Below are 20,240 nucleotides of genomic sequence, written 5' to 3' on the forward strand. Positions count from 1 at the left end.
TAGATTCAAAACAGCGTGCCATTCTTGCTGATATAATGAGAGAGAATCAGCTTATTTTCCTATCGAAATTTTTATGTGGGTTCCAAATCGCATCAGAATAAAAAAATGCATGCGTATGAATCGTATTTTTTGCATCGTTGTTAGAGAAGAATTACAGCGGTATCGTTCTCTCCGATGTTAGGTGCATTACTCTCAATCTAACTTGACTGCCGTCGGGCACTTCCGCTAGTTATTATGTAATTAAACGTTACAAGCAAATCAACTCATCATTACTTATACAGAGGAATTCCTTTTGTGAAGCTAAAAGCATCTTTCACTAATCTAATTAGTTTTCCTAAAGCAAGGAGACCTCTTTATGACAAAAGATATCTGAAACTATCAGATAAATGGGCAGCCTAAGATTCCATCTTCGAATCACAGATAAATCATAAGTCACGATTCTTACCCTCACGAAAGGTCATGACCTACGATCGTTAGTTGCTTCTCCCATTTTTTAAGATATAATAATTCTTATTCAGCATTTCCTACCTTCTGCCGTAATGATTCCCAACGTTTCAATTTTTTTCTGGATAACTTTTTATAACTGCGTCTGAATTTTACGTTTCTGTTTGGCTGTGTAATGAGTTGTTTTCTTTTCGCATTGCGATTTATTATCAAAAGTTTTTTTTTTTTTAAACTTCCTTGTACGAAGTAAAGAAAGTGTTACAATCGCGAAAAATTTCGGGCTTCGTATTTCAACGAAAATATCCATTTTTGACCACTCTTGATTCTATTTGAACAAAGTTTTTGCGTTACATCTATACGTACAGGACAGAATAAAGCACATTTTTTTCTCCCAAACGGATTTTCAAATGGATTTAAAATGGATTCAAAAGAGAATTTTTATCCTGACGATATTTCCGTGATATTATCGAGATATTTTCATGAAGAAATATTTCGTACGTGTGTATGTAGCATAACTCAAAAACGAGTAGTCTCAGAGCATTAAAATTTTATATGAATACTATAGCATGGTAGATGTGCACCTTCCTTTTTGATTGCGATCGGCCGCACCAAAATTATATAAATACATGTATATATATGCCTACGCTGTTATCCGGCTCGGTGAGCCGAGTTTGTTTATTCTTATATGTTGGTAAATGTGCATTTTTTGCTTTAAAAGTGGTTGAATTACATTCTTCTTATGTTCCGGTTAAGGTTTTCATGCCTTTAGTTAATCTGCATGCAATAGTTGTAGACTCATCAACAATTTGAAATTGCTTAAGTTCCGCTAAGCCTAACGACGCCGCCATTTGTTTACATTTGAAACTCAATAGCGTAGTGAATTAAGTCAGTTTCTGCATCAACTTCGGTCTTTTTGCCGAGTGGGGTTAAAAGTTTCGTGCACCGAAAAATCTGTCTTTCTGCCTAAATTTAATCGATGTAAACTCTAATTTTAATTGTAAAATTGTTTTTTAACGGTTTTTAACTCTATTTGGTGTTTTAGGTTTTTCGGTATTCCACAATTTTCAATGAAGATTTTCTGAGATTTTATGTTTCTCTTGCTGCGAAGTGAGAACTGAAATGATTGAATGAATACACCTCTAATGAAATTCGGGGAAAAAAGTTTGAATGAAATGCAGCAAAAAATTTGCACAATTTAATAGGCCGTACAAGGAAATTATGTGGTCTCTATATCACATTTCTTTTTAATGACGATCACTACGCCTAGTGTAAGTTTAATCACAAGTTAGTTAGCGTTTGTCAGGTAATGCGTACAGTTTTCAAAAAGGGATTCGATGTTATAAATTAATGTCTTTAAAATGACTTTAAAGCAAAGTTCTGATTTTATTGTTAACCTTCTTTTGAACCCCGGACCGAACTACCACCAATGTTCAGCGACTTTACCGTTCAGCCGCTGATAGGCCCATCACTCGAGCCATTCGAGTTATCGCATGAGGAAAAGTAAGAATAAGATGTTTACCAGTAACAGTTATTTTAGAATAAAAAATTTGAAGGTGATTGAAAAAAATTGATTTCATGCTTGTAATCACATCTTTCAATTTATATGAACTTTCAAAACTGACCCTATTAAATCTTCCTTCTTTTTTGATCCCTCTTGTGAAGATTTCGCTCTCAAGGAAAGTTGTTGACAAGAAACAGAACTTCGCCGCTTTGAACCACCCCGCACGGAATTTTCTTTTTAAAGAATTTATCGTAAATATGGAGATAATTTTACGCTCAGAAACACATAATAACTCCAGAAGTGGTCAAGGCCCTCCTGCCCATTCTCTGGCGAAAAGGCAGACGTTCTCCATCGTGTGTGTCAGACTGCGGATACAAGGATTGAAATCTGGAGAGAAAGAACAAACGCTAGACCCTTTTCGATCTTTTGTAACAGAAACACATAATATTTCCTTCATAAATTTATGATATTTCTGCATGCGACCAGAAGTTGTATTAACTCACAACTGCCGCCTTCGTTCATTCTTCGGCAACATTACTGTCTATAACGTTGGTAATAAATACATTTGGGTTGAAAGTAGCGCTGATATGTCAAAATAAAGCTTTAAAAAATATAAAAAAGGACAGTTCTATATCTCCCGTTCTATTGAGCTGATTGACAAAATTCAAATTTCGTTTTTCATGTCTCGAAAGCGCGACTTGGGATACATATTAGGATTATTTATAGCACTGTTCTAACATAGGTATCTTGACACAAAATCGGACTTTTTTTTTTTCATATTTCGATTCTACGTCTCATTCTGCCTAGATATTAAATTTTGTAACATTTGGTGCGAAATTTACGGAGAAATTTAAAACTTTTATCTCGGCGCAATTTTTTTCAATTTGAGCCAAGAATAATTCACTTGGCGAACTTCTTAGTATATGGCAACCAATTTTCCTTTCGCTTCCGTTCCTACCTTTTTACATTGTGCATGACCGGAAAAAAAGGTACATCATTCGAACTTTCAAATAATTTTAACAAAATGTATAAACCACATTTGTTTTATCACTTTCAACAAATATACCAAATTTCAAAACGGGCCAGTATATAAATTCACATATATCTTCGGAAATTTTGAATAAAAACTGTAATTTTTCGCAGGTATGCTTAGAAAATACGTCTACTTTAAGATGACGGTAAAAGTTTTATAATTAAATTTTTTTTGAAAAATTTATAAAAATTATTTTAAAACACAAATTTTAAAAATAAATCATAATGGAGGACTGTTTAAGATCAAATAATTTATTTGAATTCCAACAGCAACTTTGTGTATGAAATTTTAAACTCTTCAAGTATAGCATTTTTTCCTAGCTTGTACACATCTAAGCAGAGTAGCTAGCATATAAAAAGAATGATCATTCTTTACGTTAATCAAAACGAGTATTTCATTCAATACATGTTTTTTCACTTATGGAGGAGGCTCACCAGCGGCCGAGCGGTAAAGTCGCTGAACACTGGTAGTTCGGTCTGAGGTTCGAATCCCGCGAACGGCCTGGCTGCATGGGCATTTTCGTGGTTTTCCCCATGTGTAACGTATATACGAGCCAGTTTCCCTTAGAAAGTCCTCCACGAAGGCATCCCTCCTCTTAGGCAGATAGCCCTCGAGGCTTTGCCATAATCACACACACACACACACACACTTACGGAGGAATTTTTATTTCTACGTAATATAAGATACTAGTCAAAATAATGATAAGAAATATGAAAAAATTCATATAGGAGCACAAGAAAGTATGCAATAAAACATAAAGCACAAGATGCAGACAGAGACTTGAATTTTCATGAAGAGAGAGCTTTTGAAATTCTCTTTGGATGGGAGAAAGCTAGTCAAACGACAAAAACAGTCTGTTCTATTTAAACTGTATACATTTTTCCAGAAAAATACGAGACTCAGAATAAGTATTTATCGACTGAATTAATTTTATACTTTCAAACTTCATTGCGAAAATTTAATAAGAGAACATGCTAAGTATTAAGTTAGCTTATATCTAAAACAGCGGCTGTTATTTGCAGTTTCTCGTGTCAAATCAACTGAGGATTATAAATTTATCCATTTCAGCACGAAAGTTTTAGCATTAAGGTTATTGAATTTAGCCTGGAAGCTATATTTTGTAACAGGATATACCAATAATCGATGCTACCGTCTCTCAACTGAGGGCACGAAGGAATGATGTCAAAATTTCCAAGGTTATTATCGACTATATTGATCAGATGCTATTCTCTTGCGTATATTGTTCAAAAATCAAGCTCGTATTATAAATAGAAAAAAAAAGTATAGTTTGAGTAAAATTAAGTTTCACTGTAATACCAAAAATACTATATGGAAGAGTGCAAAATTTTATAACATATAGCTTCTTCATAATTAATAAAATCTGGTGTAATTAATTTGTTCTATTATCTGCCTTCACTTTATAAAACTATGTGCTTCATTCATTGCATAACTAATTCTGGACAACTTTGCCTATGATGCTCAGTTATAAAATTTTCTTAAACAAATAACAACAAAGTGCAGGTGTAACATTGTAACCTATTGTCTGTTACTTTTAAAATAGGCATTTCAAGGTCTTTTCACCCCCAAAAAACAATTAGGAGACTCGACGATCTGCGGCAGCTGTCGTTAGCATGATTATCCATCACACTATGAATGTTTCTTTCACGCGAAAGTGTCCCTTTTTCGATTTCTATGGAACTGTCGTGTGTCAAAATACTATTAGAATCTTGTCAAGCGAGCTTCTGAATGTAAACAAAGAACACCCCATCTGGTGACCCAAGCTTCAAAGCAGTGCTTCACTTTTAGCGCGGGTTGGCCCCTCTTCCCTTTCCTACCTCCATGGTCGTTAGCAGGGCGAAGCCGGGCCGGGGGGGAAGCGAGAGAATAACCCTGAAATGACAAATTCAAATTCTAACCAAATAGGAGTGCAATTTCTTAAATGAATTATTTTTTTAATTTGTCGTAAGAGTGTAGAGTCATTAGGTTATTTTGAAGCAGAAGACATGAAAAATGAGTAATGCCCTCTCCGGGAATTGAACTTGGACCCCTTGAATATGAGCCGAGTGGGCTACAATTACAACACGAGGAGAGAGAAAATACCTTATATACTCCCCCTTTTGAATGCGACTGAGGATTAGTGGACTCAATCTCCAAATCTTGGTGGTGAAGAGTCATCATCCACCACCTTTTATTTCGGGTGTCACTGTGGAATCATTACGATATTTTGATACTCGGGACGTGAAAAATGTGCAATGCCCTCGTCGGATCTCGAACCTGGACCTCTCAAATGCACGCCCTTTACACCACAAAGGCATGCAGTTTGTGGGAGAAAATATCCTGTAACATAAATAACTCAGAGTTTTCATAAGCCCGAAAATAAAGGTTTATTTAGAAATCATAAGAAAAGATACAATTCAATATAGAAGGTCTGGCGCAATAAAACCCCGACAGCAATTACAGCTGTTAAGCTTATTTGTAACATACTATGCAGTTCACTTAACTGCAGTGTGGCACTCTAAACAAGACTAATTTTATCCTCATTTATACATGGGCAACTCATTGAATCCTCCAATGAGTATAGGTTAATTTCACGGACTTGGAGGAGAGCTTTATTCTGAGGTCCAATTATTTGAGAAACTATCTTTACGTCTCTGAATTCGCTATATAGACCATACGTTCGCGCTTTTTGATGGTAAACAGTAAAGATTTAGCCCAGATTTTATCTCTTATAAATTCGTTTGATCTAGTCATCCAGTTCACTTTTGAAACTGAACCTGACAATGCCCTTCCCTTCCTTGATATTCTTATAATTCGCTATGAATCTGATTTCACCCCTTCAGTTTACCGTAAATTGTAAAATTAAACCGTAAATTGTGTTCACCTCTTGTGTTATTATGCAAAATATTCCTTTAAATATTTTATGAGTGTTCCTAATAGGAAACATTGCTAACAATTTAATTAAAAGCAGCATTATTTATATGCATTTTGATGGGATTTGTCCTCTGGCGGGCAAGAGATTGAAACATCGGAAAATTTAAAAAAGAAAAATTAAAAGAAAGGCTAAAATTTGTTTTGGTTTAAAAAAGTGTTGCTATGTACAATCAAAAGAAAAAAATTAAATCGTGCAAGTCAGTATTCTTCCCCTCCGATATGCATATCTGTTTAAAAAATAAATAAATAAAAGAAAATTTAGAATTTGAAAAGAACGGAGCAAACAAAAAGTGAAGTTTTCGTATGGCATTTCTCTTGAAACATACGAAAAAAAAAGGAACGCAAAAATTGCGAAAAATAAAAGTCTTCAACGTACGACAGACGATCCAAATAAGAAAAGTGGCTTTTGTTAGAGAGGGAATACTGCTACACGCCTATGTGCCAGTGGCACAAAAAATTTCCCGTCTTAGGAGGAGGAGACCGTTTGAAAAGTAAATTACATTTCTCGTCGAGCGTTTTCCCATCCAACATCATGCTAGGGTTGCCATAATAAAAGACGATGGCGCTCGCCAAATTCAAAAGATATCTCCTGTTATGTAAACCCGTGCTTTTTTGCATGATGAAGTTATGGTATGACCTTCGAGTTCTTCTTTTTTCTATTTTGAGAGCGAGGAGATAATAAACTAAATGAAAATAAAAACAGCTTTGTAATAAAAGTTTGATGCATTGGGCACGTGACGCTGCATTAACAGCTATGACTTCTTGATTTACTTTCAATTTTAAACAGCCCTCTAAAATCTTCCTTTTAATGAGGTGAATTTTTGCACTGTTCCCAAAATACTGTGTATGTTTGTAGTCAGTACTTCCGATGTGGTTCGTGACTGCTTTTATCTGTTATTTACACAAAGCTGTTGTCGCACATGCTTGCATAATAATCAACAGAAAAAAAATTAAATCGTGCAGGTCAGTATTTTTCACCTCCGATATGCATATCTGTTTAAATAGATAAATAAATAAAAGGAAATTTAGAATTTGAAAAGAAAGGAGCAAACAAAAAGTAAGGTTTTCGTATGGCAATTCTTCTTGAAACATACGAAAAAAAAAAAAAAAAAAAAAAGGAACGCAAAAATTGAGAAAAATAAAAGTCTCAACATACAACAGACGATCCAAATGAGAAAAGTGGCTTTTGTTAGAGAGGGAATACTGCCCCAAGCTTCGAATCATATAAATTTTATCTTCTTGCCTACTGGCCGAATTGCTTGTTTTCGCTCAGAAACCCTAGTTTTAATTGCAAAAATTGTTTTTAGTTCTATTTGGTGTTTTAGGTTTTTCTGTATTTGACAATTTTTAATGAAGATGCTTTGAGTTTTTATGTATTTTTGCCTTGCTGTGAAATGAGAACTGAATGATTGAATGAGAAATATATCTCTAATGAAATTCGAGGAAATATGTTTAAACGAAGTACAGACAAAAAACATGTATAATTTAATTGGCCGTACAAGAAAGTCATGTGGTGTTCACATCCGATTTTTTGGGAGTGATTAGAGAATCAGAAATATTTTCCCAAAAGTTTACGACTAATAAACTATACGATATTATTATTTTTTGAATTGGCTCATTTCCATAAAGCGAGATACTGATGTGGAGAAACATATTCTCTTCTAGTATCCTTTTCTTTGATATATTCTCTCTGCTGGTAACCCTGTTACAAAGCAATACTTGGCCTCTGGAATCGTTTCCTTTTGTTATTTTAGAGATACCATTAGTAATCCTTTGTGGTTGCTTAATGATGCTAGTCGCAGACATTACCTGATTTAGTTGGTCAGCAGCAACGCAACCTTACCTGTACTATTTACACGAGCGTTTTAAGAAAATTACTCCCATTAGTAACACTTGAAGTACATTGTCAGATATCCCTCTGATATTTTATTATAAAATGGGAGCTTCAGAGCATCAATCAATTATGTTGATTTATGCTTGCTGTTTGATCGAATGTGCAGAGACAAAAACATTAAATCTTTTGTAAATAGAACGGAATAAAAGATACAAATTAGATTTATTTTGTATGTAATATTAGCTGAATGATACTATATTAACATAGATTACTATTATTACGATTACTAATACAGTTATGAGGTTATTATTTACATTATTGAGTTATTTATAATTTCAATCTTTACTATAACTTCTTTTTTCCCGGAACCTCACCAGAAATATAAATGAGTTAGAGAGTATTTAAAGTTAGATTTTGGTATTGTAAAATAAAGCGTGTTTCTGCATCTCGAGGCCCCGTTGCATTATATTATATTTCTATTGAGAAATTGAAAAATTATGATTGTAAAATGTAGTGGTGGACAAAAGTTTTTCAATTTTTGTTTAGGTAGTACACGTTAGTCAAAATGTTGAGAACCACTGCTATAAAGTAATATGGGGAAGTTAAATAGTAATACGTTCCCAGACAGATCACAGTAGCAGTAACGATGTAAGTCTACACATTTTACATAGACACAATGTTAAAATAAGGAGAATGTCTTACCGGCCAATTAATTCTCTCCAAAACAAAAAATTCCATGTTCATTTGTATTTCGTGATAAATTTCATTCAATTTTTTTTCAGTTGCACATGGTGCAGATGCATATATTTATATAGAGAGAAAGAGAACATAAAGGAAATCATCTCCTAGGAAATTCGAAGTGAACTTTAGGATAAAAATTGTGTTAAAATTAATTGGTAATTTAGACAGCTAATGTTCACTATTGTGGTAATAATAAATAGAATTTAAATATACGATAATATGTAAATTGAAATGTAAAAGAGAAGAATAAATCAAGAGAATTATTGCTAACTCCATAAAAAGATCCCGACATACCAAAGGGAACTGAAATCTCCTTATTCAATTTTATAATTCTTTTAATGAATTGTTAATGGTTGTAGGGAGATATTCTAATTCCCCTGATAATTCAGGATCTTTCCATGGATTTTATAATTCTTTGTTGTTCTGGTAAAAATAACTGGCAGGTTAGAAAACTAATGTGCGCTCTTGTGGTAATAATTAATTGTAATTTATAAATACACTGAATTTTGAACTTTCAATTAAAATGTAAAAGAGAACAATAAAACAAGAGAATTATTGCTGATTCCAAATTGGAAAGATCCTGACTTATGAAGGGGAATTGGAATCAACAATTCGTTAAAATTGCGTTTCGTCATCTCGCATATCTGTACAGATCTTTTTTGTTAATATTCCATTTCTATTCTATTCCATTTTATTTTAAATTTTATGATTTCGTCTATGAATGGCTGATGCTTGTAGGGAAAGATTCTAATATCCCTTGATAAGTTGATATACCTTTCTGTGGATCAGAGACAATTCCCTCGTTTTATTCTTTTCTTGACATTTTAACTGACATTCCAGTGTATTTATATATTCCAATTAATTATCCCCACAAAGTGCATATTAGCTGTCAAAATTGTTTCTAAATTGCCAATTATTTTTACCTTAATAGTGTACATTTGCTTTCTAAATTTAATTTCGAATTTCCTAGGAAATAATTTTTTTATATTCTCTATGAATTTATTAAATTTAATATTATCTTTGCAACAACTATGTAGAATTAACTTTTCAGTCCTTTTGAATAAATTTTGAAATTTACTAATCTTAAAGTTTCTTTTCTTGTTATTCTCTCTCTCTACATATATATATATACATATATAATAATTCGAATATTCCTTTTCTCCCTCTCTCTCTCTCTATATATATGTATATATTTAGTAATAAACCGCAGATATATATATATATATATAGGATGGTGTATATTGTATTTACTAATTTGTGTTGGCAAATTAGATTTACTGCCAGAATGCGTTCTCGCACGTGTGGTATACCTACATTCCATAGAGAGTTTAATTGATTAATTAAAGGTAAAGCAACTCGAGAGTTATTTACCAGTGGTGAGGGCCTCTTGGAGAATTTGGGAATCTGCCTGGTATTCACGTTACATACATAGAAAACAATGAAAGTGGAGAGCTAGTAGTCTGGCAATTTGTTTACTACAAAACGCGAGTCGATGCAGTTGTAGGTTACGGCAGTGTGAGATTTGATTTGAACGCGTTCTTTCACACACAGCGGTATAAGAGTAAAGATCGCTTGGATTGTGCGCGATGAAGTTTCCTTACAAAGCGACAGCGCAAGTGTGGGGATTCAGCAGGACATATTCAGACATATGGAAGCTTTCCGAGATCGCCTCAAACAGTGCGTCTACGCAGAAGGAGGACATTAAATTGCATTATTTTGTGGTTCATTGATGGTTGTATTGTGCATATCACACGCTGCAGTGAACGTATATACGTATACTGTTATTTCACAATGCCATAAAGTTATTACAGGCATTTATCTCTTCCTGTTGTAATTTAAAGTTTACAGATGCAGTGCGCGCTAATCCTATGTATCATTTATATCATATTTAGGAAACTAGTGTTCTGGTTGAAAGGAAAAAGTTTTTGAAAAATGGGCGACATTTGGAAAGTTTGAAATTCTAGTGTTCTGGTTGAAAGGAAAAAGTTTTTGAAACATGGGCGACATTTGTAAAGTTTGAAATTATCTCTCTGTTCAATCGTAGTTACAAACTCCTCTTTGAACGTAATTTAAAATCTGAAACCTTTCAGATTTTTTTCTTTTGTTTTGTTTTGAAATTTTTAATTGTAGATCCTTCTTTAAAGTCTTAGATTGTAATTTAAAGCTCTCAAATTGACTCCTGAAATATTCAAATAATGTTTTATATATTTTGAGACCAAGGCGGGACACAAAAATATCTGTTCGAAACGCCGATCTCCAGAAGATTAACCAGATTAAAAAGGAACGCTATTATTTGATACTCATGCATTTTCCGATTGATTTTCCTCAATAAGATTTTTTTCAATAATATGCACGTGTCAAGAAAAATCTACAATTATAAACAGAATTGGTTAAGAAAATCTAAACAATGAAAGAAATGCTTGTTCCACACCTTTCATCGCTTTTCTATTCTTGTTTTTCTAATTCGAATTTTATATCAAATAGTTTTTCTTATCTAAATGACCTAAGCATATAACACCTTGGCACGATAAAACAGGAATATAGTTGGGAAAGCTCGTGTTATAGACATAACTTTTGATATTCTGCTGGTGATAAAAAAAATGGGAACCAGTTCGCAGCGGTTTTGTTCCGGCGACAAAGCTTCGCACAAAGGAAAACTAAATAAAGATATAACATAAATATTGCGTGGATGTGGTAGATTCTTACAGCTCCAGAAAAAAGGGAGCGACAAGAAGGCGCTTTTATAGATCTGAAAAAAAGTAGTCTGATATGTGGGCTGCAGGAAAGAGTAGTCGCCAGACCATTATAACGTCCTCGATAATAAATATACGCTGGAGATGTAAGGAATTATTGAAGTTGGTTAGGTTAGGTTATAAGGAATTTGCTGTCCTTTCTTCGAAGTCTTATTTTATACAGCCTTTCGATTTCTTTTGCTTTATTTATGATATATTCGGATTGTTTCTTACGAACTTGATGGATTGTTCTCAATCCCTGGCCCTCGTTGAAATGCGAAAAGAGCATACCAGATACACTATTTTAAAAGAAAAAAATCTGAAAGATTTCAGATTTTAACGGGCACCAGAAAGGGTTTGTTGTTAAGGTTTTTCACCCTCTCGCTGAAATCGCAGTCTACCAGTCTGCTGTTACGCTCACGCATGGATCATCGCTGGTCTATCCCCATGCTTTTACCTGTACATGTAGCGATTAGGGTGGCTTATCTTATATAAAGTAGCAGTTCTTGCTTTCGGATCATTCATCTTTCCATGAAGCACTGTAAGGCCCAACAGCGGCTGAATGGATAAAACCACTGGAAGTTTGTCGTTCGAAATGGGTTCGAATTTCTGACTGCATGGATATTTTCATCATGGATAACATAGATACGAGCAAATTTTCCTTTGAAAGTCCTCTGCAAAGCAGACAACCCTTTTGTGCATTGTAATAAAAAAAGAAAAAAAAAGGAACTTGAGGATTAAATTTCAATTTCGTTTTGTTTTCTGTTTTACTACCCAGACTGAGAATTTTTCCACGATAAATCGTCTTCAGTTTCGTCTACTGCATTCGAAATACTCTTTACTTTAAAAGTTTTCCCAATATTATTCCTGGGACGCATTTGAATAAGCTGTGACAATGTATACGAATTTTGCTAATCCCAGTAAGTCTGCTGTACATCCAAACTTTTTCCTGAGAATTTCAAGAGAAGTATTATTCGTGGAAAATTTTCCATGATAACATTCTCTTCACAGAACTAACAGAGCGGGAATACATTGCTCAAGAATTTCTTCTTTTATTGTTATTTAAAAACCAAGTTGCAGACGTTTAATAAGTGCGTATATACGAGAGGGTTTATGTTAATACTAAGTGGTTATAAAAGGATTTCCATTCAAATAAACTTTATGTAAATGGTTTGGTTCATTTTATTTAATTACGGTAAAGCATTTGAGGGCTATCTGCCTAAAGGTAGGGATGCCTTCGTGAAGGAATTTCTAATAGGAACTGGCTTGTATACACAACTTGTTACGACATGGGGAAAATTACGAAACTGCCCATGCAGCCAGCCCGTTCGTCGGGATTCAAACCTCGGACCGAACTACCATTATTGAGTGATTTTCTTTTAGTAAATAAGTTATCATCTCTATTTTTTATTTTTGATGAAGACAAACTACACTTTATTTTTGAAAACGATGACGTAAGATTACTTACCCTTGCACTGTTAAGAGAGTTAGAGCTAAATAATGGAGCCAACATTTACACTATGGCCGCCCAGACGGTATAGTAGTTAGTGAAGCCTAATGCGGTACCGAAGGACCCGGGTTCGAATCCCGGAGAAGGCATGGTTGTAACTGTCCGTGCTTTCATAGGAGGCAACGGTGACTGCCTATTAGGTGCCTCCATAATAAATGGCCACCACCTGTGGCCTTAGGAGTGAGCAGTGCTAAATAGTAATAGCAGGGGAAAAAAACATTTACAATATATGTAGAGTTAGAAGCGTCTTTTGTTAATTATACTAATAGTATAAAATTTTAAGAAACTTTGGCAATAGCGAATTACAAAGTCCACATAAAATTCAGAACATGTCTTAATTACTATATTATGCTGGTATCAAAAAATTCGGAGATAAATGGAAGATCTTGATTTCTGATGGATTGAAAATAGCTTCTTGTTTTGCTAGTGAAGAACTGTACTCAAGAAATGGAAGCAACGATACGTCTTTATGTGTTAATTAGGAAACAATTAATAGCTTAAATTGATGTCTTCGCTGATTAATGATATGCCTATGATTATTAATTGTAATAGTGCTGCTTATCTTCCAGAAAATTTCGTTTCAAGAAACATTCCAAGCCATTAACGTGCTTTCCGTAATTAATTTTACACTGCGTTTTACGTACTGCAATTAATTTTACATTAAGCTAAGTGTTGTACAAACATTATGTTAGGTATGTTCGCAGAATATAATTTAATTATGTCGTGATATGCCGTAGCCAAATTATTAAATGCAATTTTCTAAGCGACGTGAAATAATTTCTTGTTTTTTATAAGATGAATCATTGAGAAAAATGGACCATCATACTGAAGGAAAGCATTAAAACTGTTGTAATTTTATGATGAATTGTTAATTAATACATATTCAAGAATTCTATTTATATTGTTAATAAGATTAGGCTTTATTCACGTACGTTCATATTTTTCCTTTAATATAGTTTTATTTAAATCGCTTTCTCTTTTTCTTAAGTCACTTCTTGTAATTAGTTTTAACTCTTTTTACGGAACGATTTTCTTAATAATTTTCACTCATTTGCTATGAAAATGCCATAATCCACAGGAGCATTTCAGAATTCCTGTATATATTCTTTTGTTGAACGTTGTTCAACAAAGTTTTTCAGATATCCTTAATTATCAGTCAAACTAATCATTGCAAAATTTAGACTTTACATCAACGCATACACCAAAAACTATTCTTCTAAACAAAGATTTTACGCAATTCCCAATGTAATTTAAAGAACTTTATCGTGTATTTCATTCATATAAATTTTTATTTGACAATTTTGTTTTAAAATTTACCAAAGGAGTCTGAAAATTTTACTTTTAGTAATATTTGATTAAGAATATTTTGATAGATAGATTTTTTTAACCCAAAAGGGGCTATTATTCTCAAAATGGAATTTTTACGTTGAATCGCTATAAATGTGAAGTTATACCTTTTATTCCAGTCTGTTGCCCTTCGGCAAAGTGTAACATATTTATCTTTCAAACAGTATCTTTCTGTTCTGGATTAACAAACGAAGCTATCCAAAAGCAATAAATGCAGTTCTTAAGAATATTCGTTTCTTATTTTTAAATGTGATTAATTTAATAAAATGCATTTAATTCCTGCTTTATCTAATTAAAATATTCAATATTTTCGTAAAAGGGCATTACATACTTTTTAGCGGGCGGTAGCCCAGAAGGGCTATTATTCTCAAAACGGCATTTTGTGGCGTTTCACTATAAACGACGAACCACTTTTTAAATTATTACCACCAAATATTATTGCCCTGTATTAAATTTAAAGAAAATTAAATAGTAAATAATCTGCATGCATGTATGCATATTTCTCGCATTGTAACAAAACGACGGTACCTAGAGCCATCCAAATTTGAATAACGTAAGCTTCCACCCGAACATGGGCACTTAGACGCCCGAATTTTGAATTTCGAATTTGTTTTATTATCTACTTCATATGTTGCAAAAAGCTAACGAATTTTTGATCAAGCGACTCAACGACTTCAAGGCGAGCAATGGCAGCACTGTACGAAAAGCATTTTTATCTCCAGCGCGTAAAAATGTCTATTGGCAATTCTAAAGATATACTGTTTTTAAATATTTTGTTGCGTATTTGCATATTTTGTAAAACTTTAATGAATTTTTGATTAACAAACTCAGTGATTTGAAACTGAGCAGCTGTAACACTGTATGGAATAAAATTTATTTATCTCCAGAGAGCGACGTTGTCTACCGGAAATTCTAAAGATATGTTATTTTTAAATACTATTTTGTAATTTTGCGAGGAGCGTGATATTTGATTTATAAGATGAACACACAAAACTTTAATAAAAAAATTTTAAAAAAATAATTTCGCAAGCTATGTTACTACGAAAACTGAAGATTGATACGGTAAACTAAGAAAAGCCTAGAAAATATAGAAAAACATATATACTGGCCCTTAATATTGCATCGGAAATTATAAAAATATGCTGTTATGTTGCTTTTAAAATTTTTGTGACTTTGCTGTTGAATTGTATATGGCTAAGGGCCAAGAAAATTATGCTTAATGATAAAACTAAAAAGACAAAAAACGTTGTTTACTAGGAGTGAGTGCAGGAGCAGACTGGTAAACTGCAAAAGCGTAAAAAACATCAACAGATCTTTTTGAGCGATAGTTAAAATCTGAAACCTTTCATTTTTTTCCCTTTTAGTGCGCTGATTGAAACCGTGTACCCTAAAAGTTTATTAAACATAATTTATTCAATGTTTGTCAGGCTTTACATTTAAAATAAGAAATCGAAAAAAAAGAACTATTTTAGATATATAAACACTTTTATATTCAAACTTCTTGATTCAGTTTTTATTAATGTCATTGAAGGATAAAGCTAATTTTACTTATTCTTTACCTGCATGTCCTCATTCTGTCACTGCAAAAAAGCCAAAACAACCCGGAAGTTAAAAAAAAATTATTATGTGAACAAGGGCTTCAGATTCAAAGACCTTGGCAGATCTTCAACAGAAATGAAATGACGTTCATAAACATTTTAGATGTGGGTTCCCAAAAACGAAACACATCAAAGATCTATTTTGAGGTGCTTCTTTCGTAATTCTTGAATTTGTTAGTAATAAAACAATTAGGTATACCTTATTGCAATATTGCAATAAATGATAAAATACATCAAGGATTAATTGGCAATTATTAATAAAAAATAAATGGGTATGAACATATTTATACCACTTTTCATTACTCCCGAATTTAATAATTATGTACTTTTCCTATATGAATTATTTTGAAGCTGAAATGTTAACGCCTGAATTATAACCCCTGCATTACAAAATGCTTAGAAATGTGTAAGAACTCCACAGACGTCGCCACGCTAATGTAACAAACCAAGTTAAACAACTTTTGCCGCAATTTTCAAGCCTGAAATATCACTGTTCTCTGGGTCATGTTTTGTAATATGATGCAGAGATTACTCTTTTATTACCGTTCTCTGCGTCAGTCTAAAGTATGTTTTCTTTTCATGTGTTGATAATGCCTGCCTACATAAGGTAAATATCGATAGGTTAAGCATCTTTCTACAAAAATTCGCGAAAACCACCAACTGGCACCCTGTAAGTAACTTTTACCTTTTCATATGTAAATAAATCGTCTAATTGCACCAAGGAGATTGCGTTAATACTTAAGTACCTAGTTATATTCTAGTATAGTTTGGTGTAGATAATATCGAAAATAATGTTAACGTTTTCTTTATATTAGCAGACGATTACGTTACATGAAACTTTCACTTCTCAAGATTTTTTTAAATAAAAAAAATTATAAGTTACATTCTCCATATAGATCAGACGGACAGGATTTGGAGTTTTTCCAGAAAGTGGTAGCCTGAGGTCCTATATGTCCTTGCGTAAATCAGGCTCTACCTACGTGGTTTATTTATTATTCGGAATTTTTTAATCTATTCCTGTTTTATGAAGTCTCCACAAACGACCAACTAGATAAGACCGCTAAGCAATGGTAATCCAACTCGGGTTCCAGTCGTAGCAAACGGATTAGCTGCAGTCGTGTTTCCCTCCTATGTAACGAAAATATCCCGTAGGTCTTCACGAGGGGATATTTTTCAGCATATATATAATTTGTCATAATTAGACAAACAAACTGTTTCATTCACAGCATTTTATGCTCTTTTATTACAAGATTGTCGTGCAGTGGGTTGAGAATGATCTCTTAGAGACTTTAAATAATTGGCCATGGACGAGTGCTTACAGAATTTCACAGAATAATATCAAGTTTTATGAAAATAATTTCAACTCTGTAGCTGGTATGTTGCCGTAAATATAAAATCTCTCATTTGGGTAACGTAAAGCAAAACTTCTAAATATTACGTATTAATTATATTTTTAAAACTTAAATGACTAGCTTTATCTTTAAGTTCCAAATTCACGGAATCATCCGACAACGAATACACTGACTTAGATTACTTTCCAGTTCTTATTGTAGATCGAAGTTCAGTATTTCCAACCAGTTTAAAAATAATCTTAGTTTTTCTGACATTTTGAGAAAGAAATAACCCAGCAATTTAGAAAGAGATCAGACACACGCCCCTATCCTTGAGGACCAAAAAACATTTTTGATTTTAAAGAAAAGATTGCCTTCGAAGTAAATTTAGTTTTATTCAAATGTACGCAAAATAAAGGTTGGTATTTCTCTTCCAATTTGATTTTCAACAACATTTAAGAAAGTACAAAACTTCTCGGCACAAATAATTCTTCCAAACACTATGAAACACTTCTCGTCATTAAATTTGCATCTAGTTCCTAGAAATTTTTATTTATTTCTTCGTCTGCTAATTTTTATTTTAAGTAAAAATACAAACCTATATTTATTTCTTCTTTTGCTAATTTATTTTAAAGTAAAAATACAAACCTATGTTTATTTCTCCCTTCGCTAATTTTTACTTAAATAAAAATACAAATCTATATTTATTTCTCTTTTCGCTAATTTTAAGTAAAATGCAAGCCTATATTTATTTCTCTTTTCTCTGGTTTTTATTTAAGTAAAAATACAAACCTATATCTGTTCTCCCCTTCGCTAATTTTTATTTAAATAAAAATGCAAACCTATTTGCATTTATCTAATTAAAATATAATATCTGTTCTTCCCTTCGCTAATTTTTATTTAAATAAAAATACAAACCTATTTGTATTTATCTAATTAAAATATAATGAATGTTTATGTAAATTATCGTTCTATGGAAGTTGTATATTAAGTTAGATTTTATATTTATAGTTTCCTCCTTTTCGGAATATTAAGAGCCCAATGACTCGGCCTCTAGTCGGTCCAAATTATCTGAATGTTGGATTAGGAGTTGATTATTCCTAAAAATTTCTCTTCGTAATACCTATCTCTGCTATAAGTGTCTTGGCAGCTATAATTAGGAAAAATGTTTACTTTTACTTCGAGTTCAATTGAAAAATAAAGTATAAAACTAAGTTGTTTTTCTTCTGTTGGAAAAAAAAGAATTGCAAGACGAGGTGCAAGGGAAAGATCAAAACCCTCAAAGATTCTTTTACCGGCCTGCATGCCAGATAAGCTCTTTTCAGCCAAAATATAGTAGCCTCGCCTAGAATTGGAAAAAAGTTCTTCAAGAAAGCCAATTTGCCTGAAAGAGGCAAAACAACTAAAAATCTCATTATTAAGAACTGGTTCAGGACGGTCGCTATTACTCTAAACGCAGAATATTACGGATCACTAAGAAAATATTTGTGATTCGGTCGATGTTTTTAATTTATTTCGTTCACCCCAAACTAAAAAAAACTGTCTGGAGCTTTCTGTCAAGCAATAGAAAAAATTCATGGCACGTAAAAAATTATGCACATATATTTTAACAACAGAATCAAATACAATGACAAAAAAAGAACACAAAACTAGTAAAAATCTTTTTGTCGCGTATATATTACGCAAATTTCATATATTCGGTAGACTAAAAGTAGAAGGAAGATTTAGCTGAATTTAGAGAAGTTAAAAAAGTTATTTTTGAAAGGCTTGGGGGAAATATTCATTAGATAATAAGCAATATTTGAGATAAATCAAGAGATTTATCTCAAATATTGCTTATTATTGTAATTTTATATTTCTCATAAAATACCTAAAGATTCTTTAAAGAGTCCCATATTTTAATATTTTATTTTATTTGTTTTAAAATAAACAACCGTCAATTCCGATATACCGGGAGCGAACTAACTTTTTTTTTAAGAGTTAACTTTGTTCGGAACAATTTTATTACGATAACAAGAAAAACTGTCCACGAAAATACATTCATTGTAGACCACCTATTCACAGAAGCACAAAATGTAATTACCGTATAAGTCGAGATATTTTGGACAAAAAAAAGACTTCAAAGTGGGGGGTCGACTTATACACGGAGCCATAAAAAATTAAAAGAATCGGAAGTTCAAAAATTTCTTTATATAATGCAGTTGTTTTCTTCCCGCACTCAAATTGGAAGACTTATCAAATAAGCCACTTACTTGAAGTAATTTCATGACTTAAATTATGTGACGAACTACAGTGGTGGCCAAAATTGTGGACACTTTTGGAAATTTTTATGTTTTTGCCCCTGAAAAATGCGAATGCCTGCGAAATACCTTCTGAATGATTATAAAATCATTTAAAAAATGTTTTATTAGCAATGAACTAGACGGCACGGAAGATGATGCTGTTTTTGAAAGTGAAAATGACGACGAAGGCTGTAATAGTGATTGTAACAATACAAGAGTTCGAGACTAAAAATATGTATGATGACGAGCCAATGACGACAAAAGAGTTCTATGAAATGTTTGGCGAATCTGACTATGAATCAGACGTTGAAGGATTTTGATTTTGTTTATTTACCAAGGTATTTTTTATCGTATATTTACTTTTTTTCCTCAGATGATTTTAAATAAATCTAGTACTTAAAAAATATTTTCGAAGTTTCTCGATCGATTTCGGAAGTGGGGGGTCGACTTATACACGGTATCGACTTAAACGCGAGTATATACGGTATACGTCAACATCAATATGTAAGTACTGCATAATAAAAAATAAAACATTTTAAACGATTTTTTATGAGAGTTCACTCTCAATGACATTGTTCAAATTTTCCTGTAAATATTGTTTTTAATATTCCTTGTAACTTATATTTTTTGTCATTTCTAACGATATTTGTTTATTCTTCCATTACTTATAATGTGTCCGTTTCATTTGGAATATTAGTTCAATACTTAAGTAACTAAATAAATTTATTCCTGAGATTAAACTGCTTGAAAATATAAGTAAATTGTTAACAGTAGTTTTCTGTTAATTATAATTGGGTCTTTTTTCAACTGTCCTCTGATTAATTGTGATTTTGAATTAACTTTAGACCTCGAAAGCTGAGTAGATAGTAATTATCGCTTACGTAGAGGATTATTCTTAATTGGCTGACATCGTGAACAGTAGCAGAATTGCTATCCATTTCTCGAAACTTCCAGAC

Source organism: Stegodyphus dumicola, chromosome 12, assembly GCF_044657685.1.
Source record: "Stegodyphus dumicola isolate Sdum_Otavi_A_Nest chromosome 12, ASM4465768v1".
Lineage (NCBI taxonomy): Eukaryota > Metazoa > Arthropoda > Arachnida > Araneae > Eresidae > Stegodyphus > Stegodyphus dumicola.